General features: G+C 42.8%; 1 long non-coding RNA gene across 1 annotated transcript; it reads right to left on the reverse strand.

The window, feature by feature from the left end:
- Window positions 1–9231: 9231 nt before the first annotated feature.
- On the reverse strand, window positions 9232–13528 carry LOC146171823 (uncharacterized). The gene is made up of 3 exons (XR_014702786.1): window positions 12993–13528; window positions 12750–12910; window positions 9232–11236 (listed from the first exon to the last, which is right to left on the reverse strand). It is a non-coding gene; the product is annotated as an uncharacterized LOC146171823 (long non-coding RNA).
- Between the last annotated feature and the right edge of the window lie 925 nt (window positions 13529–14453).

Here is a 14453-nt window from a genome sequence, read left to right on the forward strand (position 1 = left end):
CAAGCAAAAGGCGGAGACCTCTTGTGTTCGTTCATTTTACTCCAGAATTCTTTGACTGGACGGTACAAACGGCAAGGTCGCACATTGCTCTTTGCCAGCTCTGTTGATCTCGGAACGGCTACAAGAGCCGGTAATCAGTATTGGGCGCGAGCGCTACCACTGGAACGAACGGCTCTAGCGTCGACCTATGGGAGCAAGTGGGATCACATGACTCCTCTTACTGCTGCTGAAGCATACGCTCGATTGAATTTGTGCGTTTTAAAAGCTAATATTCGCGTTTATTTCTGTAGTTTGGGTTGATATAGAGGGCCAGCCTTGCACGTTTTGATCTTACATCGTGACTGAGGCTGCTGAAGTTTATTTAAGCTGTTGCTAGCGTGAGTTACTGCTCTGTACCCGGACGTAAGCGAGAGAAACCGGCGCAAGCTCCCATTGCTACCCGAAACATAACCTCACGGAGCCTTGCTTTATCAAACTTTGAATGGGCACATCAGCGAGTGATCCTTCTCATGATGTGCGCAGCAGACATTTCAGCGAGCGAGATTTCGTCCATAGAGTTGGCGCTAAGAGTTCGGTGAGCAGCAGAAGGAACGGCGCGCGCGTTTTAATTTGCGCTTATCACTTGTAAAGCTAGCAATACTATTGCTGGAAGGATGGAAAAGTGCTGGCTTCCTCATGGAGCAGTACCCTGCTAAAGAAAGAAGGGATTGTGCGAAGGCCAGAAAGTCTCAAATTGTTCTAAATGAACGCGTTGACACGGAAGTTTCCTTGAAGTGAACTAGAAGGTTCTGCCACCTCGAGCAGTGGTATGAATTGTGTGTTGTATCAGGCAGCGTCTCCAGTACTGCAGTAATTTTAAATGGCAGAGTCAGTGAATAAACAAAAGATAAAGCATTGCATGCATGTTGTGAGGTGCTGATCGAGATATGCGTAGGAAAAAAAAACTGCTGTACGCGGGGAAAACAAATATCCGCGGTAACATAGAGTTCCAAAGGTGGTAGTCAGTGCGCGAGAATTTGCTGCGTGGAACGCATGTCTTCACACTCGTTAAAAAGTAATCCATGTCATCCCCACAGTAAAAGTTGTTTGCTCTACTACGTTCAAGGGAGCAGGGGAAAGTGCCGCTTCCGCAGGTTCTATGGGAAGGCGCTCAGCACCTGTCAGGCTCCTGAGGAATCCTATCACCTGTGCACTGACTGCTTACATCTGACTGATTGTGTGGTAGCTTCAGTTGTTGTTTCTGCTTTTTTTTCATAGCAGCAGAAAGGCTGCAGCCGGAGCGCGTCGTCTTAACAGTAAATCTCGAGCCTACGATAACTATGATTCGGTGAAGGACTATTTTGTCGAATGAGTGGGCCTAATACCTCAAAATAAGCTTATACAGGCCCAGAAGGAGATGTATAATAAATAAATAAATGAAGGTAACGTTAACACGCAACGGAACTGCATAGGAAAGCATCCCACAGCAGCAGTTCAACGTGCGTTATCCCACTTACTTCATCATACGGACGCTTCCGAGAGGTGGCGCTACGGTATGTCCTCGCGCTCAATATAGGCTCAGCACAGTTTCCTCTGAGTATTAAATTTTAGATGGTTGGTGAATCTGCGCGATCATTACGGGAAGCATATACAAATCACTCGGTCGAAAAGCCGAAATCATACCCCAAGATTAAGAAATATTCCCATGGAGGCCTCGTGTGGCACTTGTGAAGCAGTGGCGTCATATGACCTGCACAGGAATGATGTTTTAAGTCGGATAAAGTGTGGATAAAGTCGGGTTGTGGGTAGATTGAGGGAGATTAGGCTGAGAAAGTTGCGTTATATTTCATAAAGTTATATTAATGGTCTGTTAGAAAAGGATGATCACGACGTATTACGTTTTATTAAGCTAGATAATGTTAGATTAGGAGGGCTCAAGTTGGATTAGGGCGGTTTAAGCGGGAATTCGGAAGTCTACATGGTATTACGGATGTTTACTTTCGAGTAACTTAGATTATAGTGGAATATGTTTGAGTAATGGTGATTGCGTTAGATTAAGAAGAATTACGTTGGATTAATAGTGATCACGTTGAATTAATGTGGATTATGCTGGATTAAATGTGACTAAATGGGGTTACGCTTGATTAAGATAGAAAAATGAAGAATTGATTTCACATTCATAGCACGTATTCAGCAGCCCTCTACTTTAAAGGAAAAAAGTAATTGGTGATTAAGTGAACAGCGAAGGGGCTGCATCATTTGCAAGCAGAATTTGAAATCATTCAGAGAAATTATTTTCAACCAAATTACCTAGTGCTAGAACCGCTGAGGCTGTCGCCAGAGAAAAATATGTGTTCTCGGATGAATCAGCATCTCATAGGCTACAATCCTTGGGCAAGCATGTTTACAAGCTTTGCAAAGGTGTAGTAGAGTTTTATGTAAAATTAGGATTTATTACATAACAAAAGAGATAAATATGTTTAGTACAAATGGCAAACTGAGATCCGTCCTTTCATACCTTACCTTATTGAAAACCAATGAAATTTTATTATACAGCATAATGATCATGGCATTAACCATGACTTTAGTATCACTGCTTATAGCTTAAAGAGCGAATGCATGTAATGATGATTTCGCATTGAGGTTTGGGGCTTCATCTAAACCATGGGAATATTGGTAAGTAATGTATTCCGAAGAGATCATACCTTGTTTATATTTCAGCAGAGTAGCACTTCTTGAATTTTGATAATTTATTTACTCTGCTATATTTGCGAGTTTTGCATGAACTTGCTATTTCAGTCATACGTATCTGACAGCGAGTAAATTCAATGTTTGCCAAAATGTAAGCGATTTGACGTTCGTATTCATGTTGTTGGCAATAATGTGTAACTGTGTAACCCACCAGAATTAACGTTCCTCCTGGATCCTTTACTGTTTGTTTCTTTGTTAGCTGGTCACAAATCCTTGGTCACAGAACTTGATAGTACCTGCTGCTTTCAAGCTTTATAATGTTTCCTTTATCACAGTGGTGGTCAGGTTTATTATTTACTGCAGTATGGGTTTCTTTTTGGGAAGCATCGAAAGCTATGTTTCACGTTTTGCTTTTTTCAAAATACTGAATTCAGTTGTTATTCACGTTTGTTGCATGCATTGTTAGTTCTTAAGCTTTGAGTTACTTTTATTTTGACAACTTACATGACTGTTCATTTCTACATCTCAATTGAGTGCATTAATGAATATGAAGAAATGCGAATTGCCAAGCGCATTATTTCTTACTTTAGGCCTGAACTAGGTATATCTTAAACTTTAGAGGGAGCTTTAACTCCACATGCAGTGGGCTTTGGGCGCGATCAAGATCGAGGAAGCTGCACACTAGTAACGCTAAAATAGAAACTCATTCTAACTCGGTTGAACGGGATGAAGGAGCACTGAACAAGGGTAGAGGGGGAAGCCTTAGTTCGCAGGTCGTGCCAACGTTTCCACAAGTGGATTTGTCTTCGTCTGGGAAGAGTGATCATCACTGGAAGGGGTTTAAATACTCTTGTGCTTACGTAGAAGAAAAGCTGAGGAGGGAGAGGGTGGATGAGAAGAAAGTAGGTCAAGGAGTGGTGTAAGGGAGGATGGGTGAGGAGAAAGTAGACGAAGACAAGTCCACTTGTTGAAACGTTGGCTCGACCTGCGAACTGAGGCCTCCCCCTCTACCCTTCTTCAGAGCTCCTTCATACTGTGTTATCCATCTTCCTCTCGTTCTTCCAGGATCCTCGGTTGAACAGAGATAGACGAGCATTAGCAATGTTTTTCTTGGATTTTGCGCTCTTTATCCTTTGATTTTGGATTCTATTCATCGAGACTGTTTCAGCGATATATGACCTAATGTTGTAGCATAGTCTTATATTTTAACCATAGTTACTAATTATCACATGTTAGGACCTTATTGTAGTGCAATGACATTAGTTTTATACAACCGTACTCGATATAAGCTACTCTACGCCATATGGCCTGAAAGTACCGCATACGTTTCAATTTTTATTCACAAATAACTAATTAGCAGCAATTAATTATGATGTGCGGTTAGTCCAGTGCAATTACAAGCGGCATAGGCTATTCAACAATATATGACTTATAGCTATATCACGAATGTAATTATTCACAATTAGCTATTTAGCAGTTTCAATTAATTATGACATAAAAGTAGCCGATTGCAATTATACTATACATCAGCTATCCAATGAGACATGACTCGATGATGTCGCATAAAGTGCAAACTTTAATAGCAGTTACTTCATTAGATTTAATTGAAACATGCAAATAATCCAGTGCTATTACACTCGACATTAGCTACGCAACTATGTAACGCTAGCGTTGCTATGACTTGACTCAAAGGTTTGACATTCAGGTAGAGCTGCGACTTTTTCACTGAGGAGAGTAGAGAACGAGACGTGCAATATGTTTCATCTGATAGCCCACAGCATTGCATCAGAACTTAAATATCCTTTGTACACTTGAAACGCACTGACAACTCTGGCGAACAGCGTTCCCCAGCGCTTGGCAGGCCGCTTCTTGCCCCCTTACTATGGTCGAATTTGAAAACCAATATCTTCCTTATTTCACTTACAGTGATTGAAAGTTGCTTTTGCTACAGCTCAACAGAAAAAATAAATGTGATAATTTTACAAAAACAAATGCGGTTATTGTTGCAGAAAAACTCAATATTTATTTTCAAACTGTGTTAAGATGGCGATGAGTTCAAACCACAGCATTAAAATTTCCTACATGTTCATAGTCTGGACTACGGGATGCGTGGTTTGATCGTCTCGAAGGGACGGCTCTGGCTGAGAGAGGCCATAATATAGGGATTCTGATTAATTTAGAACATGCTGGATTATTTAGCATGCGCTGGCATTGCACCATACACAGATATTTTTGAATTCGGCATCCACTAAAATTTTACTTCCGTGGCAGCCATTGAACTCGCGACGTCGGAAAGAGCAGTCGAACGCCAACTCACTGCGTTATCGGGTGGGTGTAAACCTGTGTATTGTGGATAAAGAGTGAAACGCCTTTTTTTCTAAAATAAATAGCAAAAAATAACAATATCCCATCTGCTGTGCAGTATTTATTGTGAATAGATCACTACCAAATCAATTTCACATTCTACGAATTCTTATCTCGAACTAATAAGTACGAACAACTGACTATTGCTTTGTAAAGTGGGACGATGAATACGGGTCACGTTCTCTCCAGAAAACGCATTTTAACTTGTTTTTCATGCAGCCTTCTTTTTCAATCAGCCCTTAAAGGGGTCGTGAAACGAAAATGTAGCAGCCCAGTTGCAATTTTCCTTGCTTCAGTAAACATTAGGTATGCCTATTCCAAAATATCTCGTCGAAATATTGCTTCTGCATTTAATAATACCATTCTGAAATCAAAGCATTTTTGCGTTCCTGAAGCGACCATGCGACCCTGTAGGCCGGAATTAGAAGTACTCGCCTACGTCATGTTTAGCCTTTTGGAAACGCAGATATAATCATTATTTCCCATACAATAGTAGGTTGCTGTTAAAGTTAGCAAATAAAAATACATTATATCAATTATTCGCTCACGCAAACGCATTTCTTCAACAATACTGTCACGTGACGCGCGGTCGGCGGCGGCGGCGGAGCAGGACGGGTGGTAAAGCTCACTTTACGGGTGGTGTCTGCTTCTCGCTGCGCTCTGGAACAGCGAGAGGTGACGCTCAAGTTCAGATTTTCGGTAACGACGGCTATACCTCGCTCTGCCGGGTACTCCAAATGACAATGGTTCCAATCTAATTTGTTGTTGTTATTTTCTTTTTCCTTTTGTGAACATTCGTGATGGAGCACAACGTCTTGAGCAGTCTCATACCACCGGTACAACTTGGTTGTGCGGCCGCTGCTGTAATTTTTTTAAGTATTATTATTCCCGGCGTCATTAAAGATACGATCTAAATACGGTTCCAGGTCAAAGAAATCGACAAGTGTGTTCAATCCGAGTGGTGGGTGGAGTGTTTCAGGAGCGGGCGCCGCGGCGCGTACTCGTATAGTTGCTCGCCTCCGCGCTGCATCACTGAGAATAGCGTGTCGAGCTTCGCTTCCTTTATTTCGGCCGGATGACCTGAACTATGGCACTACACGGAAAGCCGGAAACCGAAAAAAAAAAAAAAGGTTGCTACAATGTACTTGAGTGGCCCTTTCACCCTACGCGTTGTCGCAGCTTTGCTCCCCCACCTTCCCGACGCCTCTCTCGTAACCTTTCTCAAAAAAAAAAAAAAAAAAAGAGGAAGCATACTTCCTACAACGTCTACAGTGCTCAGACTTCGCCTATTTTTCCTGTCACCGTTAGGTTCTGGGTTTAGGCGTGTTGTGCGTGTTTGAGTGCTCGATATGCCAACCGTGTACGTCGCGATCGATTGCAGCACGGCTTCTCCGAGTGGAAGTAACGTTCGCTTTCACAAGTTTTGGCACACCGATTGGGTTCATGTGTTCGTACTACTTTCTACTGGAAGTCCTAAATGAACCTCGGCGTCATTCGAAGCTCGGCATGGACCGGAAACGAAGAAAGCTCACCTCAAACGATGCGTCGTACCGACGCAAAACCGCTGGCCCAGTGCATTGGCAAAAAAAAAGTGTAGGTCGCGTGATAAAGGCAGTAAACGTAGTTGCGATTTGTAGCCTTACAGATATGCTTATTTGAGAACTACTCGACTCGCAGAAGCCACCAGTTCTATTTGATTGTTTCCTGCCAGATTGCCCTCATAGCAGTAATATGCGCATTTTGGATTTTTTTTTAATTTTGAGCGATACCGTGAGGCCAGCACAACAGGTGCCCCTACCAGCATATCGTACCACCCAGAACAGGCCCCTTGGTTCCACTTCGATCACGTTCTTTCCACAGCACTCATCTAGCCCCATAGAACCTGATGAAGACTCCAAAGAGGAGGATCATGTTGAGCAGAGCTCAGAATCCTTCACATCATTTAAAAGACATATCTAGGGTAAAAATTGTTCACCTCAAAAGCTCATACGCCCCATGTCCTTGCATTACGATGGTGTGATTACCAGATCAACCATCCAGGAGAAATGCATTCACGCAAGTGTTATTGATTGGAAAGGCGGATAGATTGGCTTAAAAGTTTAATATCTGACCTGCTACAGAAAGAGAAGAACAAAGAGGGTCGTGACTTGATTAAAATATATGCAGAATCCTTCACATCATTTAAAAGACATTTCTAGGGTAAAAATTGTTCACCTCAAAAGCTCATACGCCCCATGTCCTTGCATTACGATGGTGTGATTACCAGATCAACCATCCAGGAGAAATGCACTCACACAAGTGTTATTGATTGGAAAGGCGGATAGATTGGCTTAAAAGTTTAATATCTGACCTGCTACAGAAAGAGAAGAACAAAGAGGGTCATGACTTGATTAAAATATATACAGGAATAGTAACTTGCACCACAGTCACGAGTCAAGTCCTGTGTCATGCAAGAAGCAGCAGAAAGCCTGCACAGCCTGTAGAGCTTTCCATTTCTGGCCAACCGGCCAATAAGTCCTCTGAGAGAGGCCTGTTGCCAAAACACTTCAAAGAAGTAACTCGAGTTATTGTTTTGCACGCATATACTGGGACACACCACTAGTACACGCTCCAGAGTCTCCGTAATGTCACATGTGGAACATTCTGGGCAGTCCGCCTGTCCAATTAAGTATAAATATTTGTGTGTGAAACCACATTTAGATGGTCTATGGAGAAAGCATGCATAATGGCATATAATTGGCAAGTGGGTATGGATCCACTAAAGCACTACCTTGTGGCCTTGAGGACAAGTAGATATAAGGAACTCAGTGATGTGTAGTGCCAAAGAGTGGTAAGGGTGTGGTGTTGAAAACTTCCAAAAATTTGTAATGCAGGCTTTGAAACTGTGCATTCACACCACTTCTAAAGTGGTTTCCCACAGATGTGGAAAGCCTCTTACCAAGGGGCCACAAGCTCAGCAGAGGTTTGTGGAGAATTATGCCCTTAAAAAAAAGATGAGTCATGTTCTGAGCGGCATCACCACAATTGTAGGCGACGCTTGCGGTGATACAGATCTGTGTATACATGGATAGAGTTGTAATATTCTCACCAGATGTATGTTAGATTAAGTTGCTTGAATCTACTAATTGATATCTTGGATTTCTCCAGTATCCCGAGAACATGCAAACGCACCAAAGGTTGAGTCATTACACACAGAGGTTGGGTGGGGTGGTATGGGAAGTCGTAGCGTGATAGCATTTGTAATTAATGGCAGCGGAGTGTACGTGAAAAACTGCTGTTCAGCTGCTCATCATCAGTGGGTGGCAATGGTGTTGTGCAAGTAGTCGTAAATACACACAAAGTGGTTCGTGTGACAATTATGTAGATATTGGGCAGGCACGTGACATTCTGAAGTAAAAGCACAAAACGTGGATGGGAGCACAAGACGAGAAGACGACACAATGTCTCATCGTCTTCTCGTCTTGTGCTCCCGTCCACATTTTGCGCTGTTACCTCAGGATGGAAAACCAACAAGCCCAACCTGCTATTCTGGCTAACATGCCATTGTTTGAGGTGCATTGTGGCAGCCAAGGTTTATCCCAAGCACCTGCACTTCTATGTACATGTTAAAGAGTACTGGGAGTGGTGCTCATATGGGTGTGTACCATTTTCCTGGCTCGGGCAATCAGATTGCAGGCGGGCTAGCACACACAGCCCAAAGCACATGTAGTAGAAGTTTGGACTGTCGAACCGCGAAGTCTTCAGTTCAATTCCTTCCCTTATATTTTTCAATTTGTATGAGTATCATACAGTCTGTGCTTGTATGGTTAAATTGCGAGGGTGTACATATCACCTGCGCTCCTGACCAACCTCACTCTGCATAAGTATTCACCAAGCAGGTTTCGTTCCATCAAAAGGCTTTCACAATATTCAGCGACACAAGCAGCTACTCAGACAGCATCAGTGTAGCATTCTTGGAGCTTCGCAAATCTGTGGATACATTGTTTACTAGCAAAACATGCACGGTATGTAGATATGTGTACTAGGACGCATAAGATGCCGTGACAATGTGGACTGCCCTTACGTCTACAGCTGCCCTTTAATCCTGTTACATTCTAGCCTGCAGTGAATTCAGCAGCAAGGTTTCACAATTAAATCATCCCAACTTTATATTTCTAGACTTGACCCCAGCACCGACAAAGTTCATTGTATTACCAGCATTTTGGTGGCATATTCAACCAGCAGGCCAATTAACTCAACGTCATGCAGGTTCTAGTGCAGATGTTTTCATGCAAACTACGGGTATCATCAACGAAGGAGGCTTTACTATACATACCTTTTCAGCACGCTGTTTTATGACTGGTTAAAGTCTGGTACATTTCAAAGTATAAGGCACATATTATTGTATGCATGTCTACAGATTGCAGATTATGCTGGCTTGCTTCTGAATGAGACTGCAAAATGCTGAAAATAGTGGCCACCTTTCAAAGCAGCTTTTGCAGAAAACGGTTTGATTTTTCTATTCCCCATGAGCCACTATTTTTCGAGGCCGTGTAAAGGTGAACGCGGCAACTAGAAAATCTAGGTTTGTCAGTGCCACAAGGACCACCACTTTGTAGTACATTTGGGCATTATCTAATGTTACCAAATGAGTGTTAGAGACATGTTGCTTTCAAAATAATTTATTGGTTAGCCGCAGGTTCATCAGCACATACAAAATTTTTAGGCTAGAAGGAAGTTGACCTAGAGCAAGACATCTCTTATTCACGCTTCTTTGCTGTCTTCCTCTCTCCTAAATATACAAATGTGTATATACAGCTTCACAATCATGATGTGTTGAGGTCAGTGCTAAATAAAAAAAAATGCATCCAACAAAGGTATAGTTAGAGATTGAGTACACAAAATTCATTCTAAGTGAGCCTATATATGTCTTGTAGATTCCAATGGAAGGCAAGTATAGCAGGGGGCAGCAGAAACTCAGGCAGGCAGATAAAAAGTTTGCGGGGATCAGATGGATGCAGCTGACAGAGGATCGGGTTATTTGGATAGATATGGGAGAGACATCTATACAAGCAGGTATATACACAACTGCACAATTATGATGCATTTGCGGTCAGTGCTAAAAAAAATTCCACCCATCAACGGTATAGGTGGGGAGTGAGCACACAAAATTCATTCTAAGTGAGCCTATATATGTCTTGTAGATTCCAGGGGAAGGCAAGCGTAGCAGGGGGCGGCAGAAATTCGGGCAGACAGATGAGATTAGGAAGTCTGCGGGGATCATATGGATGCAGCTGATGTATCTGCGGTCAGTTCCAAAAGAAGAAAAATTCTACCCATCAAAGGTAAAGGAAGGGAGTGAGTACACAAAATTCATTCTAAGTGAGCCTATATATGTCTTTTAGATTCCAAGGGAAGGCAAGTTTAGCAGGGGGCGGCAGAAACTCGGGCAAGCAGATGAAATTAGGAAGTTTGCGAGAATCATGCACCTGGCACAGGATCGGGTTATTCGGATGGATATGGGAGAAGCATTTGCCCAGCAGTGGGTGCAGTCAGGCTAGTGATATCAACAAGACTAACAACTGGATGAGTTGGTACTGATTCATCTTAAAACCAGCCAGAAGACGAAACACGTGAGAGGAGCACAAGACAAAGTTTGACTAACAACTGAAATGTTACTGAAGGAAAGAGGCAAAAGAAGATTCGCACAGAAATGCACGTGCACGAAAAACCCCCAAAGCAGTGAAAGCGTGGAAAGCAGAAAGGGTCTAAAAAATCAAAATCTAAAAAAAAAAGCAAATTCCTTATGGTCAAGAACCACTCGTTACAAAAGGGAAGCCACAGATCCAAGTCCAAAGGCACACTATACTGCAAAGGCTAAGGACGTGTGTGTGGCTAAGAAATCGGTCAACAGTCTTTTGGGGCCTTTTTTACATGTGCATCTCTGTGCAAGTCTTCTTTTGCCTCTATCCTTTAGTAAAATTCCAGTTATTAGTCCAGCTGTCCTGCAATTCTCTCTTCTCATATTTTCCGGCTTGTTTCAGAATGAATAAGGTGATGACTCTACAAACCTTGCACAAACTGGAAACCAGTGTAACTGTCAGATGGAAACCTTTCCCTTATTTGGCTTGCATTACAAATAGGGAGGACTTTACTGTGATGTCTGCCGAGGCATCCCCAAAGCCAGTGCGCAAGCTGGCTGTAGCAGATGTAGTGGTGCCTCCTGTTGACAAGAGAAAAAGCAATATTCACTTTTCAGCATAGCAAAATGAAAATATGATTTAGGTCTTTTACAAATTTGAAAGTTATTCATGCATCTGTACAATTAATTCCCATCTAACAGAAGCTGTACAGTGTAACTTTCACTGTCAATTTATTCTCCCTGGAAGTATGGCAAACTTTGAATTCTGCTGCAGGTGATTGAGAGAGAATGAGACCCACCCAATATTAGAACTCCAATGCAATCACAATTTGCTACTGCAGCAAAATAATGCCTGAAGGCAATGCAGCTTTTGACTGAAAAAACCTGGTAGTCGTCTTACACCCTCTATACTAGTGTTGTGGCCGATGTCAATGTCCACGCTGATATCATCCGCATAGCACGAAGATGTTAAGTATGCGACTTATGCATTAAGCAGCTCTGTGCATGGAGTCATTCTATTCGAAGGAGCCATAAACTACAAGTGCACTTCTGTCAACAGCTCTCCGTTGTTTTCCCACAACACGGCACGTGCCAAACTTTCTGCAAGTGCCGCAAAACTACTCTATAACTTCATTTGCTAACTGTAAAATTTCCAACACTTACTCAAACTGTGGAAGTTTCGGTGTACTGGCCTTTGGGAGAACGTCTTTCTTTTTTTTTTTTTTTGGTTGTTACATTTCAGCACATGTAAAATGTCAGTGTCAAAGCATTTTGGAGAGGTTTACTGTGTGCAGGTGTTGATGATGGTATCAGTGAAGTCAATTTTTTTAATTATATTTGCACACTATACAACACTCACCTAATGCAAGTGGGTAAAAAAAAAACTAGCAAATAAAACTTTGAGTGCTGGTATGGTGATTGTTCTGGCAGCAAGTGGGGACAGGCTATAACAAGAGTTGTCGGGCTAGTTAGTGATCGTCTGCAGAAGCCAGTCCTGCTCTGTGTGTTTTTCTTTTCTGTGTTGTTTTTTAGTGCATTTTCCCACAGCTTCCGCAGGAGACAGGCTACTAGCACAGAGTCCTCCGAAATGAGATTGCTTTTGTACTTATTTACTGCATTTCTTGTGGCATTCCTTATGTATTTATGTTTTGAAGTGCTGCACTTGCTGAAGGTCATAACTGGCTAATAAAACAAGCAAATTTGTCCGGACAGCGTCCCCCCCCCCTCGTTACTTCACATCAATGTGCATGCCCTTTCCATTTAGCAAGTTCACACTATCAGATGATGCGTGTTTTCTCATTTACTCGTGCATGGAATTAAGCAAACCAGTAATTTGCATGGTGAAACGTCATGCTCATGCGCTTCTACGAAAACAAGAAAAATATGAAAACCAGCGATGTGTTCGCGCTAACGTGGCGCAATATCAACACTGTAGACAGTGTAGATGATCGCAGGTAAGTAACGTTAAAGGGGAAGCTTTATTTTATTAACACTGCCTTCCGCAATAGATTTCATTACAGCATTTCTTGCTCGAGAAAATGAAAAACAGGTGCCGCTTGTTCAAGTTATGTCGCCTTTCGCTCAAGGTTCTTACCTTGTGTTCTCGACTAGCAGTCCATGATCAAGAAGCATTTGGAGTAAATGCGGATGATCTGTAACACCCAGACGGCTGCTTCAGCTACGTAGTCGCCGCCGGGATCTCGCCAGATGCTCTCAAGAGCAGTCGGCATCGGCACGCACCGCCCGCAGCTGCACCTGTTCGAAAGCTTCGGTTAGCGATTGCGCACTCTCGCAACGGTCAAACGTAGGCTAGGCTGCAAGACTCGGACATACATACCAATGCGTAGTTCCGAAACGGCTGGGATCGGGAGGCTGACGGTCGGGGCTTCTGCAAGCCGGAGTTGTGCCGCGGTTACCGCGGCCTCTCGACACAAGTGTTACTGTACCGGTCGCTCACAGGGTCCATCTTCGCCGACCTGGCACCCGAAAAGTTGCGTCGGCGTAAGGCTCAAAGCCCACGATGTAACCATGTTTTAACAGTAGCGACTATATTCTAGTTCACTATAGCAGCACAGCGACGCTGGAACCCAGGAAGGAACCTAGGCGTCGGCCATATTAAAAAACCCTGTGTGAGCGTAGAGTAGGGCACAATTAGAACCTCTAAAATACACCGAGCTTGGTCAACTTTGGCTCAGCAGGCTCCGGCAACGGGAGCTTCTCATTGGCTTAGCGCTATGACGTACTCTGTTGAGTTGAGGAGGACGCGCGCTAGGAAACCGAAATTCTGTTTTTGTCGCTATTAAATCAACGCGGGCGATGAAACGAATCGAGGTATATTATATGATGCAGGACAAGGATTCCATTTAACTAAGCCGTGCAAAATTTCCGGAAAACGTTTCACGACCCCTTTAAAAGGCTATAGACACCTATTTTTTTTTATTCGAGAAGTTTGCCATCAAGCACCTAATTTTTGGGTTTGTGTTTTATGATTTGTAATTATGCTTAGGACATTATTGTACACTGATCACCGCGTCACATTCGCCTATGACTGCTGAATAATTTATAATCGAATTTCTTTCCTCACCTGTTTCGGTTTCGGTTTCAACAGCCGAGCGATGGCTGTGACGGTGCAGTCAAGTCTAGGTTATTCTAGGGATGAATAAAACAGCAATGTAATCATTACTGTGTCATTTGAACTCACTACAATGATAAAGCCAGTCTGCCTCAAGAACAGGAATCACTACAATTCAAGAATGAGCGATAGTATCGCAGTTTTTTCAAGCCTTGCATCAAGACATGTTTCTGACATCACAGACATCTCTCGGACGTCGAAACCGAAATAGTGAAAAAGAAAATTCAATTATATATTATTTAGCGGTCGTAGGCGAAAACTGCGTGTGAATCGATATACAGGAATGACTTACGCATCATTAACAAGAAGAAAATTTATGCCCCTAAAATTTGTCGACTATAGTCCTTTAACCTCAATGTGGAGAATGATGTATCGAAAAAGAGAACATAAGTTTCTAAATCTGCGTTTGGACTGGAAACGAATATGCAAAACACAATTCCTGCACACAAAACGGTTTAAGGCCGGCACCCAGAAAGTGAATTTTATCCTCAATGTTCTGCCCCCCCCCCCCCCCCCCCGAAATAAGGTGTGAACAAAGTGTTTGCTTAATCCTCTTATGCCGGCGGCTAACTTGCTTAAAGGCGGTCACTAGGTGCATTGTATATTGTTCAGCTCCGTCGTCCGCGTTGAAGGCTCCACACTCTGTTTATAATTCTGGCTTAATTA

This window comes from Amblyomma maculatum, unplaced genomic scaffold, assembly GCF_055883805.1.
Source record: "Amblyomma maculatum isolate TAMU_Amacu unplaced genomic scaffold, ASM5588380v1 scaffold_18, whole genome shotgun sequence".
NCBI classification, from domain to species: domain Eukaryota; kingdom Metazoa; phylum Arthropoda; class Arachnida; order Ixodida; family Ixodidae; genus Amblyomma; species Amblyomma maculatum.